At 39.2% G+C, this 8,168-nt stretch overlaps 1 non-coding gene across 1 annotated transcript; it reads left to right on the top strand.

Annotated features, from left to right (window-relative positions):
- Window positions 1-231: 231 nt before the first annotated feature.
- Window positions 232-311, top strand: TRNAL-UAG (transfer RNA leucine (anticodon UAG)). The gene has a single exon. It is a non-coding gene; the product is annotated as a tRNA-Leu (tRNA).
- Window positions 312-8,168: the final 7,857 nt, after the last annotated feature.

Consider the following 8,168-nt stretch of genomic DNA (forward strand, 5'->3'; position numbering starts at 1 on the left):
TAGCTACGTTTACTTATCGTAGCTTTACAATTAAACTCTAGAAGAAAGAGGTTGGACAACGTCTGCAATGATCCTTGAGCAACACTTCTACCTTCATTCTTTGCTTGTAGGAAAGAGTCTTGGCAAAGTCTTTGCAAGTTGCTTGCTGGTTTCTCATTCCTTTTCAACTTTTCACTTGTTTTTGGTTTATATTTGATATAAGTAAAGAAAGTTGATAAAATTATACATCAAGACAGTTTGGCCGAGTGGTCTAAGGCGCCAGATTTAGGCTCTGGTCCGAAAGGGCGTGGGTTCAAATCCCACAGCTGTCAATTAATTTTTATATTTTTTAGAAAACATGTAATTATGGCATTTATCAACTTTCTCCAACTTATTTTTTTTGTTTGTCCTCAAACAAAATTCATTCAAATGTTTCATTAGAGGTTGAATGACTAGATCAAGAATTTTTTGAAAAATATTTGTTGAATGACATGATATTCTTTCTAATGCAAGTTCATGATCAACATCATAAATGTCCACACACTATTACATGAAACTAAATTACTTGCTTGACGAAAGTGAGATTTTAAAACATGTTTAGATCAACGGTCAATTATTCGTCAGAATCATTATCTTATTGAGTATCTCTCAATGGTTAGTGATTCCCTCATAATTGGACAATGCATGAACTATTGAAATATTTTGCATTTCATCTAAGAAATATCATATTATCATAAGACACATTATCAGTCACTAAAGTCTTTCTTTTGGTTGTAACATGATTGCGCTTACAATTTTTTTTTCTTTGGATTCAAAAAGTCTAAAGATAAGAGAGAACCATCTTTATTTGTTTCATTATTTTTTAAAAAGTCTCTTTCTTTGATTTCAATCTTTACGACAATTTTTCTTTTGGTGATTTTCTTTTTGTATACTTTGACATTTGATTTCTTTTTTCATTTTATTTTGTCAAAATCATATTTCTTTCCTTTCTTTTCACCATTACTACTTTTTTTGTTGTTGGAAATCTTGGTAACCGGCCTTGCGTCCGACTAATCTAAGAGGGATCAATCCCACCGTCCACTAGCGAGGGGCCCGTTACTACTTGATTTTCCTTTTCACACATTTCCTTTTCTCCCTACTTTATTTTTGAAATGTCCTTGCATTTTTAAGTGCGCTCATATCCTTAAGACAATGTGGAGAACATTGTTTTTCTTTTAAAATCAAAGGTTATTGATCCGGAAGGTGATCGCAATCAGAAAGTGGGTCAGAGACGTCTGCACATGTTAATGAAGAGGAGGAAGGGGTGTACATGCAAGGCACTCTGACGAGCAAGTAAGTAGGAGCACAAATACGTGAGAGTGTTTCAAGGGTTTAAAATCGTGTTACCTGACCCTCAAATGAGAGGGTTTTTATACTACCCCCCAGCGCTTGGCCATTGGTCCACGTTTTGGGCTAGATCCTGGATTTGGGCCCAAAACACGTGACTGCCAGGATTCTAGGAGCATGTCTAGGAATCCTGGGAGGATGCTTGAAACTAGTCGTCTGCCGGGAAGAGGTCGTTCCTCCCTTGATGGGAGCAGGGCGTGTGTCTCATTACTGGAGTGGAAGCTTCCCAATCGAGAGAACAATGCTCGGCCTGAGGGGAGCTAGCCCGGTGACGGACAGGGATCAGCGCCTCCATTGCCCTCAGGTGTTTAGGCCGACGTTATTGAGCCTTTCTGGAAGTAGGATCGGATTGGGCTATGCCTGGCCATTGGGACAGTCCAGAACAATTATAAGGTTGAAAGAACAAAAATATTCATTTTAGACTCAAAGAGGTTGTCAAAGGATCACACTCTTATTAGGTCAAATTTTTGGTCAAGTAGTTTTTCACTCAAAATCAAACAATGTCTTGATCATATCCATAACTTCTGATATATTAGATAATAGCAAGGCTGGTGCAAAATATACATAGTTAACATTCATGTACATCTCATTATTTATGAAACCCCGACTTTGCACACAACTCACTTTGCTAGGCTTTATGATTCTAGACTCGCATTAACATGTTTTCACTAGACAATAGTGAAAGAAAACTTTCTATAAGTAATTAGTTCATAATCATGCTATAATTCACAAATAGTAAAAAAATTAATCATGAATGAAACATTTAAGAAAATAAAACCTTTTCCATGTAATTTGTTCTTGACCTTTGTCATTAACCTAGCTTTTCGAATTTCAATGCATTTTGGATTTTTAGACCATCAATTGAACCATCTGCAAACAAAATTCTTAAAGCAATTTGTTAGACAACGACAACTTATCTAGAGGGGGTGGTGAATAGATCCCGAAAGCAAAATTTACTTTTTAAAAGAGTTTTAAAACTAGTAAAAATTATGGAAAGCGAAAGATTTGGCCTAGATCGAATAAGTCGTCTAAACTGAACCGATTATTGGAAACTCAGACATACGCACTACCGTATGGAATGAATAAAAATGATGAGCAATTAATACACACAATTCTCAATCAATCGTTTTAATAGCATTACTAAGGTAACCTCTTTCCAATAAAAATAATGAGAAAAACGTAAACAACATGTGTCAACCTGAAAAGTTGTATGTGTCGACACATGCAAACATAAGCTACAAGCTTTATTATTGAAGCACATGTGTCGACCTATACAATGTATGTGTCGACACATAAAGCTCTGTTTTGAGCAAAATTTGTTTTTTCATGCATGAAACTAATTTTTAATATCATGAAACTGATTTTTGATGCATGATATATTTTTCAAACATGTTCTAAGTACATTATAAGATCCCTAATGCAAAGGTACACATAATGACTCGGATATACCGTCCAATATACAGAAATGCTAAAATTTTCTTAAGTTTTGACATCATGCAAAACATCTAATGGGCAAGTGCACTCACATAATTTTTCAAAACAATTTTCAAATTGAACAGATACTAAATCATGAAAATATTTTAAATTTCATAGGTATAAGCTTTAATCATCCTTGCATTTCACCGTCTGCAAAAAAGATTTGCCTGTTCTTAGGCATCAGACAAGGAATGACTTTTGAAGGGATTTCTCGCTTAGCCCAAAATTGCAACAAAGTTCTCTAGGCACACACACAGATCGACCAACGAACCTTATGTAACAACAATACGTACATGCTTTACTTGTTCAATTTACATCTTCAAACACATCAAAATTCTAGCGAAAAAGGTATTTAACAGCAAAATACTCAAATGTGGTTGGAAACTTGGATGTGCTCATGTCCTCAGTACAAAATGAGCAACACACCTATGATACCTCTCCTTTGGATATTAGGGATGAGTACCGATAATATCCGGATTCTACACCAGAGCTAACCTGAATGAGAATGTTAACTGATGATGAAGAATACAATGGCAGTAATAGACAGATTTAGAGAGAAAGGAATAAATGGCTTGATAATGGATTGCCTCATTTCATAATACCATAGTGGTTAAATAGGGCAAGTTGGTTACACGTCAGCCAATCAATGCCAATAAAATATATCAAACCTACACCTCATCATTCAAGAATATCAGATAAGACAAAATAAGGAAAATAACAATAGTAGAGAAACTAATATTTATTTGGGTCCTTAAATTACCGTGACAATACCCTCCTCTCCACATCATCCATGTCCTCATGGATGAAAATCAGGAAACCTCTTGAGGAGATCATAGTAGAATTCCCATGTGGCTTTGTCAATAGGTAAATCCTTCCATTGAACCAAAACTTTCGTGGCAGCTATACGACCCCGTTTTACCATTTTCCTGTCAAGAATGGCGAGAGGTGTTTTTGCATCTTGAATCACAGGAACAGGTAGGTGCTGAATTTGCTGGCCAAAAGGGTTGGGACAGAGCTTCAACTGGGAGGCATGGAAAACGTTATGGATGGCAGCAGTTGGAGGCAATTGTAGCTGATAAGCAGTCGAGCCAATGCGGTCTTCAACCATAAAAGGACCATAAAACTTGGGAAGTAGCTTGTGATTCCCGTGAGCTTTCATGGAGGTTTGTTTATAGGGCTGAAGCTTGAGATATACATAATCTCCTATAGCAAAAATACGATCAGTTCTATGTTTGTCAGCTTGCTGTATCATCCTGTTCTGAGCACGCAGGAGATGAAATTTCAGGAGTTTGATTGCTTCCTCGCGAGCAAGTAATGTTCTGTCAACGTTCAGATTTGCCGCAGAATTTGGCAGGTAAGGCAAGTGTATAGGAGGAGGTTGACCATAGACAATTTCAAAAGGAGTAGTATGTGTGGATGAATGGTAATTCGTATTATACCACCATTCAGCCAGGGAAAGCCATTTGTACCACTGAGTAGGTTGATCAGCTGTCATGCATCGTAAATAAGTTTCCAAACACCTATTGACCACCTCAGTTTGGCCATCAGATTGAGGATGGTAGGCAGATGATTTGTGTAGTGCTACTCCTTGAAGTTTAAAGAATTCCTTCCAAAATGCACTGAGGAAAATGGGATCCCTGTCACTAGTTATGATCTCAGGCAGACCATGTAATTTGAAAATATTGTCGAGAAACAATTGGGCTACATCAAGAGCAGTGTACGGGTGTGATAGTCCCATGAAGTGTGCATACTTACTAAGTCTATCCACCACAACAAAAATGACTTGTTTTCCTGAAGAGGGAGGGAGTCCTTCAACAAAATCCATACTGATGTGTGTCCAGATTTGTTGAGGAATAGGTAAAGGTTGCAAAAGGCCAGGGTAGGCAGCTAGGTCTGCTTTGTTTCTTTGACATGTACCATAATTCTTGACAAAGTTAAGAATGTCCTTCGTCATGCCCTTCCAATAAAATAAAGATTTTACTCTACTAGCAGTTACATCCCTGCCTGAATGCCCACCAACTGCTGAGCTGTGCAGCCATTGCAAAATTGTATCCTTGAGAGCATGATTAGAACCAATAACTATTTTTCCTCTTCTCCGTAATTCACCACGAACCCAAGAAAATTTGACATGAGATTTAGGATCTTTCTGTAATTCTGTGATGATTTTTGAGAGGAGTGGATCCTGCTGCCAAGAAAGACGTATACTTTCCAACAAATCAGTCCCTGCATTGCTGAAGGTTAAAGCTAGTAACTCAGCACCAGCTTTTCTCGATAACGCATCAGCAGCCACATTAGAAGAGCCTTCCCGATATTGAATCTCAAAATCAAATCCTAGAAGTTTGGACACCCAAACTTGTTGAAATGGTGTGCTCAACTTCTGATCCCACATATGTTTAATACTTTTTTGATCAGTCTTGATTATAAAAGGAGCATGTGACAGGTAGGATCCCCACTTTTGTACTGCATAAACTATAGCCAACAATTCTCGTTCATACACCGACATGGCTTGTTGCTTAGGCCCCAATGATTTGCTGATATAAGCGAGGGGATGTTGATCTTGCATCAAGACAGCACCAATGCCCTTCCCAGAAGCATCAGTTTCAACTATAAATTTCTTTTCAAAATTTGGGAGACTCAATACAGGAGCAGATATCAAGGCTTGTTTTAAATGCTCAAAAGCAAATGTTGCCTCGGCAGACCAGATAAAGCTATCTTTTTTTAACAAATCAGTTAATGGTTTTGCTATAGTACCAAAGTTTTTCACAAATCTTCGATAATATCCAGCTAACCCCAAAAAACCCCTCAACTGTTTAACGTTTTTGGGTATAGGCCAAGAGCTGACAGCACTAATTTTGGCAGGATCAGTAGAAACACCCTCTTTGGTAATGAAATGCCCTAAGTATTCTACTCTTGGAGCAGCAAAAGCACATTTAGATTTGTTTAGAAACAGGTTGTTCTCTCTAATAGTTTGGAAAGTCATATGTAAATGAACTATATGGTCTTCTAATGATCGGCTATAAACTAGTAAATCATCAAAGAAAATAATCACAAATTTTCTGAGGAACTGTTGGAAAACCTGATTCATGAGAGCCTGGAATGAAGCAGAAGCATTTGTGAGCCCAAAGGGCATCACCAAATATTCAAAATGCCCGCCATGGGTTTTGAATGCCGTCTTGTGTTCCTCCCCTTGCGCCATACGTAATTGGTGATAACCAGATCGCATGTCCAACTTGGAAAAGATGATGGAACCATGAAGTTCATCCATCAAATCTTCAATAAGAGGGATAGGAAAACGATCCTTGATGGTAATGTCATTAAGTCTGCGAAAGTCCACACATAACCGCCAAGATCCATCTTTCTTGCGTACCATAATAGTTGGAGAAGCAAAAGGGCTATTGCTATGCTGCACAATTCCCTGATCCAACATGGTTTGCACAATCTGATCAATGGTGTTTTTCTGTACCAATGAAAAACGATAGGGACGCAAGTTGAAAGGTGTGGTTCCTTCTTTCAAAGGAATCGTGTGATCAAAACCAGGGCGCGGTGGGGGAAGAGAAGAAGGCTCAGCAAAAATGTCAGCATATTGTTCAATGAGATGAACAATGGTGTTAGGCAAAGGAGTGGCATGTTCGGAAGTTTGTACGGCATGACACGTTGGCATCCCAAAAGAATATTCCGCAGCACCAATTGACAGAAAACATAATTCAGCTCCCTTGTGCACCACTTGAGCGAAAGATTTGTTGTTGATGAGTTTGAAGCTTGGAGTTTTGGCTCCTCTAAGCACAAATCGACGACCATTAGTGGTAAATTCCATCTGTAATTTATCAAAATCCCAGAGAATAGGACCTAGTGACTTCAGCCATTGAATACCCAAAATTAAATCACAACATACTAGTGGTAGCACAATAACATCGGCAGTAAATTGGGCTTGTTGAAGCTGCCATTTAAACCCTCTACAAATGAAAGCGGCTTCCAACTGATGACCGCCGCCACCCGTAACAGATAAAGGTGAAATGGCCTCTAACTTACAGCCCATGGATTTTGCAATTTCCAAGTCCAAGAAATTATGAGTGCTGCCACTGTCCAGCAGAATGTGGAGCAATTTCTTGTCATGTAAACCTGTGACTCTCATGGTTTGAAAGTTAGCAATTCCAGTCAAGGCCTGAAGGGACAGTTGAGGATTATCAAAATCTGGAAGAGCATCCGGTTCAGGATTAGAAACTTCAATTGTGGGAGTGTCAGCTACTGAATCGTCATCATCAAGTTCCAAAACCATGAGTTGGGACCGTTTGTGTTTGAATTGATGGCCAGGAGTAAATTGTTCGTCACAAAACATACATAACCCTTTGGCGCGTCTCTCCGCCATTTCAACAGCCGAGTAAGTGCGAGCGTTGCGTCGAGTATTTGAAATTTGTGTTGATTTGGGAGTATTGAGTTCAGAATGTGTGGGTGTTTGCAAGCTAGGGTTTACATTTGGGGGTTTAGGAAGCACACCCTGATATTTAGTGAAAGCTGAGAATCGTGAATTAGGGCGTTGAGATGAAGGTTGTGCAGCTTCATGGAGTTTAGCTAGGTTTGCAGCATGCGCGATAGAAGATGGATTGAACATTCGAACATGCATTTGCATATGATGGTCAAGACCAGCTAAAAAAATACTAAGAGAGTGTTCTGGGAGAAGAGTAACCTGAGTCAGGGCAAGTTCAAATTGGTCTATATAGTCTTGGACCTTTCCTGTATGTTTAATCTGGAGTAACGATGACAACGGATCTTCATAAACATCACCAAATCGTGTTGTGACATCTGCGACATATTGCGTCCAAGAGGGATACAGATCAAACTTGGTCCTCATGTAGTTGAGGTGCCATTGTAAAGCCAATCCATCCAGATGAATCGAAGCCAAACGCACCATCGATTGCGGCGGAGTTTCGTCAAGGAGAAAAAACTGATCACATTTGTAGAGCCAATCGCGAACGTTCTTTCCATCAAAACGTGGGAACTCAACTTTGGAGATTCTGGTCGCATAGACATTTTGATTACCGTTACGAGGTCCGGTGGAACCATGTCGGCCGGAGTTTGCCGGAGATGCTTGATCTACGTGAGCAGTGAATAAGGCACGGAGTTCCTCCATATCAGCGTTGCGTTGAAGTTGTAGCTGAGAAAAGCGTTCATCAAAACGTTTCTCAAGCTCATCGAGAGAAGGCGGCGGAGTGGAAGGCATCGTCACCGGAGCTGATACCAATTGATACCTCTCCTTTGGATATTAGGGATGAGTACCGATAATATCCGGATTCTACACCAGAGCTAACCTGAATGAGAATGTTAACTAA

Source organism: Vicia villosa, linkage group LG1, assembly GCF_029867415.1.
Source record: "Vicia villosa cultivar HV-30 ecotype Madison, WI linkage group LG1, Vvil1.0, whole genome shotgun sequence".
Classification (NCBI taxonomy): Eukaryota; Viridiplantae; Streptophyta; class Magnoliopsida; order Fabales; family Fabaceae; genus Vicia; species Vicia villosa.